Here is a 6000-nt window from a genome sequence, read left to right as displayed (position 1 = left end):
TGTGTGGTTGTAAAGTGTCTAGCACAATAAGATCTGTGCAACCTTGATTGTGGCTTCTACGAGATACTGTAACACAAATAATAAATACTAGTAATAATCCTGCTGCTGCTGGGACATTTCATTAATGAGAGTTTGAAATTAGCCAGATTTGGGTAGGAGGCATCACAATGTTTCATAGTCATTATTCTAACTGGAACAGATCCTGTGGTAACTGTGTTGCTAGAGGGACGGGATCCTTTGTACACAGGGTGAATTCAGAGCCTGCACCCACTCCTCACGGTTACCGGGTGCCATTTGGAGTGTCTGCTTAGTGGAAAATGTTGCTCAGCCTATGAAGTCTCCCAGTGCTGTACGGACAGAGGAGATGCGGCTTTCTCTAACATGAATTCCAAAATAGGTTGCTCAGGTACCTTAAAGTGACGGTTCATTCTCTCCTTTTCAAGTCACCTTTACGCCTCTCCCAGAGTCAACACCGGTTAGACCCACGCCAAAACTGTTCCAAGGTGCCTCCTCCTTTCTCTTCTTTCCACCTCCTCTGTCCCAGCTGTTCTCCTGAGTTTCCTTCTTCTGCTATGGACATCCCACCCCCTTTACTTCTGTGCCTCGCAATAGGCTTAGAACAACCATCTGATTCATTTCCACAGGGCATCCTCTCCCACTCCTTGAGATACTCCATGAAACCAATTCATGAAACTGAGATCCGCCTGAGGGTTTTCCTTCTTCTTCTGTTGTTTGTCTCTCTGTCTGAGTGGCGGCCCTGCAAAATATGACCCTTTTACCGAGGAGAAATACACAAGGTGGCCTGCATACTCCCTTGTACTTTCCCTATAAAACTACGCCCTGTGGGAATTACCTTGATAATGCAAGTACTGAGGCTGTCTGGCTCCAGATACCTATTTAGCCATCCAAGGCAATCACCATGCATTTAAAGACCACCACTGTAGAACGTTAGCTTCTGGGGCAGGGATAATGAATCTTACCTGTTGATAGTGTCATGGATGTGTATGGAGTCCCCTAAATAGTATTATTCCAAGGGCAAAGTAGCAGAAACTTATGGATGTTCATTGCAGCCCATGTAAGGCTGACAATGGACGTTTAATGAACTCTGTGTTTGAGTGTTTCAAGCACATTCACAGAAGCCTTGGGCTTGGCTTCAGCCTTACAAAATGTTTTTTAATTTCCAACGTGCATTTTTTAATCCTGGGAAGGGCCTTTTGATCTCTATGTTCCGCTTGTTTAATATGTATTCTTAAATAACCCAACAGTGAGCCCATTGAGCTGCCAGACCCACAGAACACAGCCCATTTGTTCAGTGGGCAAGGCCGTCGGGGAGGGAGGGGGGGAGCTTTCAGACCCGTCAGTGATTGTAACAATAACCCGGCGGAAGCCCCGTTGTGGTGGATAAACACTGGGCTGAGGCAGTGGGACGGGAAGCTTGCTGCTGCCTTGCTGCCAAGCACAATATGTCTTGCACCGCTGCAAAACAGCAGCTCCGGTCCCCGTGCAGTCTGTCTTTTGGGGTAAGCAAGCTTCCTTTTAACTCCTTCGCCACCAGTGCCTGCAGCAGCATCTCTGGCCCAGCCGAATGTCATGGTATTCCTGCCAGTGCCTTTAATCCAGGGAAGCATTGGTGCTGGAGACGGCACATACTAGGTGACAGAGTCCTCAAGGCCCTGATCCGACACCCAACGAAGCCGATGACGAGTTTCCCATTGCCTTCGTGGTACTTTGGATCCGGCCCTAAATTCTCAAAAGTGACCACCGATGTTGAATGTCTCCTATTAGGGGAGCTCAGCTTGAGACCACTGGGGCTTGGTTTTCAGAGGTTTCTCAGCTCCATCCTGTAGCAGCCTTCTGGATGACGCTGCTAGTGGTAGCGGGGAATGGAACAACTGGCACAGCTGCCCCCGCACAGCCAGATTGCAAACTTTGTGAAATGTTGTCACTGCCCCATAGGCACCGAGTCCCCTGACATTTTCAGGCTCATTCCAATGCTTTGCAATTAAACAAATAAATCCATGTACACTCACACAACTGGCATTATGACATAAATCCTAGGCTCCTTCAAAACAATTACATCTTCACAGGTAATGGACTCAAGAGATGGCCCTAAATCAAAATCCCTGACATAGATATCGACCCTGTGGGTGCTCCAGGGCTGGAGCACCCACAGGGAAAAATTGGTGGGTGCTCTGCACCCACCAGCAGCCAAGCTCCCCTCCCCGCCCCACCTCACCTCCGCCTCCTCCCTGAGCACGCTGCGTCCCCACTTCTCCGCCTACCTCCCAGCACTTGCCACTGCAAAACAGCTGTTTCGTGGTGTAACAAGCTCCTGGAAGGAAGGGGGAGGAGCGGGAACGCAGCGCACTCAGGGGAAGAGGCGGGGCCGGACCAGGGATTTGGGGAAGGGGTTGGAATAGGAGCAGGGAGGGGGCGGGATTGGGGCAGGGACTTTGGGGAAGGGGTTGGAATAGGGGCGGGGCCGGGGGCAGTAGCGGGGTCGAGCACCCACCAGGGCCAGCAGAAGTCGGCGCCTATGATCCCTGATAGGAGCATCCCTCAACTTCAGGTCCAGATTCAAGGCTTCATGGCTCAGACCCACGTCTAGGAATAGGCTATGGAGGTTTTGCCTTTAGGTTGGAATCCAGCCCAATGGGGTGACAGTTGTTGTGACCATCTACTCACCTCACAGGGGACCTGTGAGGATTACATAATATTTATAAAGCGCTTTGAGAGTCTCAGAAGGATGGTGTCATCAATCTGGATTGTAAGCAATTTGTGGCAAGGCCTTTCTACTTTGTGTGTGTCTGTACAGCGCCTGGCATGGCAGGGCTTGGTTGGTGTGGGTAAATGGTACCACAACAATTGGTACATTACAAGAGGCAATAGGGGGAACACACAGTATTTTTATTCTCGGGTGGCTGTTAGCTTATGTAACACGAGTTCAGAGTCTCTGCCTGTTTTGTAATGGACAAGATTTTGGCCCCTCAAACCTACCACCCCAAGTGGTGCCCTTCTTGGCAATATCAGGACAGAGCCCAAGGATGAGCCAAGGACTCCATGGTTGTGAACATAAGGGCCAAAATAAAAATAAATCAATTCCATCTTCAAGTGAGTCCAGTTCTCGGCTGGACACAGATATTCATTTGTCCTGGCACATTACTATCCGGATTGTATGGTGTTTCCTACCCAGCCAGATTCACTCATGAGGGACTAAAGGAGGGCACACTGCACTGCCCTGTCCATACCTCCCTGAAGACATTAGCTGATGGTCAGTCCAAAACTCCCTGGGAACAAATAAGTCTGCATTGCTAGAGGAACCATCAGTTCCAATCCACACACACGCTGCCAGATAGTTCAATGGTGCATCACTACCTCAAGGAACTTTACTGGGCATGAATTGTGTGTGCTGCCCACCACAGTGGGACACTTAAGAATTTCTTTTAAAGCTGCAGCCCTTCCTGGAGGCTTTAAGTGGTGTCGGTTTGGGAGATTAGACTAGCTTGGCTCTCAAATTTTCTTTCCTCTTGCTCTTTTTGTGAGTATGCAGTAGCTATCATTTTATTCCCAGTTAAAGAAAGAAAGACAGAAAGACTATTTCAAGCTAAGAGGCCCAGCTGGGCAAGGCTCGCCCTAGCTCAGTATACTTCTTGAGAGAGAACTGGTCCAGCTGTCCTACTCACAAACACTGGAAGTACCCTGAGGGGCCTTTCCAAATCCATATTTCATTTCCATTCCCTTTGCTGACTTTGCCTTGTTTTCCTAGGAGATCTTTTTGGCCTCCTTCAGCTCTCTGTGTTTGTTCTTGTTTGATTACCAGTTGCCTAATTTGATTAATATGTCACTGATCCTGCCAGCTTGTGACATAGCAGAAAAGCTAGGGCTTGTGGGGGTTTGGGTTTTTTTTGGTATTTTTCCTTCTTTTTCAAACTCTATAAAAGGCTGTATGAGGTCCTGTCTAGCACTCTGCCACAATCAGCTCTGTGCCCAGGAGGAACCTGCGCCAGGGAACAGCAGATACGGTTCATTCCTGACGCCCCGCTCCGGCAGCTCGATTATGCAGTAACACCACAATTAGGATTTCTAATTCAATGTTGACATGCTGGTTGGTGGTTTCCTTCCCTTTCTGACTGTCTCTTATCTGTGCTCTGTCATTGGCTGTGAAAGCACATACCCGGTCCCTACAGGAGGGAGCCGCAGGAGGGAGAGGGGAGTAGCAAGGTCACCAAAGTATCCTTCCCATGTCAGTGTAATCAAACACCTATCAATGACTAACCTCCAGGGGAAGAATAACCCAGGAAGCAGGAATGAGAGAGAGACAGGCAGACACCTAGCCTGCTGTAGGAGAGATGATGGCTCTAGAAAGTGGCTCTTTTTGTCTTCACTGCCCTGAGGAGATGCCCATCTCTTTGGTGAGGAAAATAACCAACCATTTGGGAGTTCACCTACAGGGATCTCATTTTTGTCATTTAGGGGGTGACATTTTGGCAAACAAGTGTCCTCACGTAGCTAAGAGTGGAAGAATAAATCAATATGGACTTGGGGTACAACACCCACAAGGGGTCATCTGTGGGGATTGAACCCGAAACGCTCCCTCTACTGTTCTCCCCATTGAGCCTAACAGTTGCCAATGGCTGGCGGTAATTCATCAACAGAGGAAAAGGTCTATTCTGGCTGAGAAAGTTAGTCTGGGAAGAGAACCCATACCATATGACTTAGGTGGCCAGTCATATGGCATAAGTAATGACTAGTAAATACTCCTGGCCGTGTAATGAACTTCTGCTCAAAGCCCCTGAATAAGGGCTGGGCCAGCCCAAGAGAAGCCCCGGGAAGGACTCAGAGGAGTAATTTCTTGCAGCCCTGCACCAGTAGCTGCTTGCACCCCTGCTTGTGCTGCATCACCTCTGCTGGCTGCTGCATGTGGATGGGTGGAGTTAAGCCGCAACCCACTTTCCACCCACACATACACAGGAAGGATTAACAACCCCATGGAGCCTGCTCCCCAACTCCTCCCCACTGGGCCCAGCCTCATCATCTGGGCAGGCCGCACAGGCAGGCAGAGGCAACCTTATGTTCCTTCGTTCCCCTGCGTGGCAGCCTAAGGGGAAGCGATCCTTTCACCCACGGACTGGAGGCTACGAGAGGTTGCTCATCAAACCACTCGCCGAACAAGGGCGGCTAATGAGCAAGGCTGTAAGAGTCACACCTGATGGGCAGAATTCAGTTTCCACACACCGTGAAAAAAAAGGGGGGAAGGCAACATTGGTCAATTCAATGATTGCAACGAAGCATTCAGCCTCCCCTCCTTGGCAGTACTTTCTGAAGTGAAAACCTGCCCACGATGCAGCTTTCCCCTGATGTTCCAGGCCATTCAGTTCATAAAGGATTTGATACTCTTCCAGGAGACGAAGGCCAACAGTTTGGTTTCCATGTGTGTTTTTCTGGAGCAGTGCAAGAGTTTGTTTTTACTCTCTGTCATCTAAAGAGCTTACAACCTCGGACTTGGGCCAGAAGCTCTCAGTATTCCCAGATCTCTCCCCTGCCTGCCCTCTGATGCAAAGGAGCCCTTCTGAACAAGCCCTTCCAAATGAGCCACATTGTTGCCTACAAAAACATGACAACAGTTAGACAGCTGGTGTGCAATGACCACTGCCTGTCACACTCACCAGTGTCATCTTGTTGTTTCCTGGTGCTCCCCAGTTGGTCTGTCTGAATCCATCTGTTGTCTCTTGTCTTCTACTTATTCCTTGGAGCAAGGACCGTGTGTTTGTTCAGTGTCTGTACAGCACCTAGCACTATGGGGTCCTGGGACCACAGTAACAATAATAATACAGAGTCACAGAGTTCAAACAAACATACCTGATTCTGATCTTGTTTAGACCGGTGTAAATCAGGAGTAATCCCAGTGACTCCAGGGGAGTCACAATGGTGTAAAACTTGAGTACACATTTAGGTCCTTTATCTTCAGGGGACTGAATTCAGAACAATCCTAGGGCCATT

The sequence above is a fragment of the Lepidochelys kempii genome, chromosome 16 (genome assembly GCF_965140265.1).
Source record: "Lepidochelys kempii isolate rLepKem1 chromosome 16, rLepKem1.hap2, whole genome shotgun sequence".
NCBI lineage: Eukaryota > Metazoa > Chordata > Testudines > Cheloniidae > Lepidochelys > Lepidochelys kempii.
Note: the sequence above shows the minus strand (reverse complement) of the source record.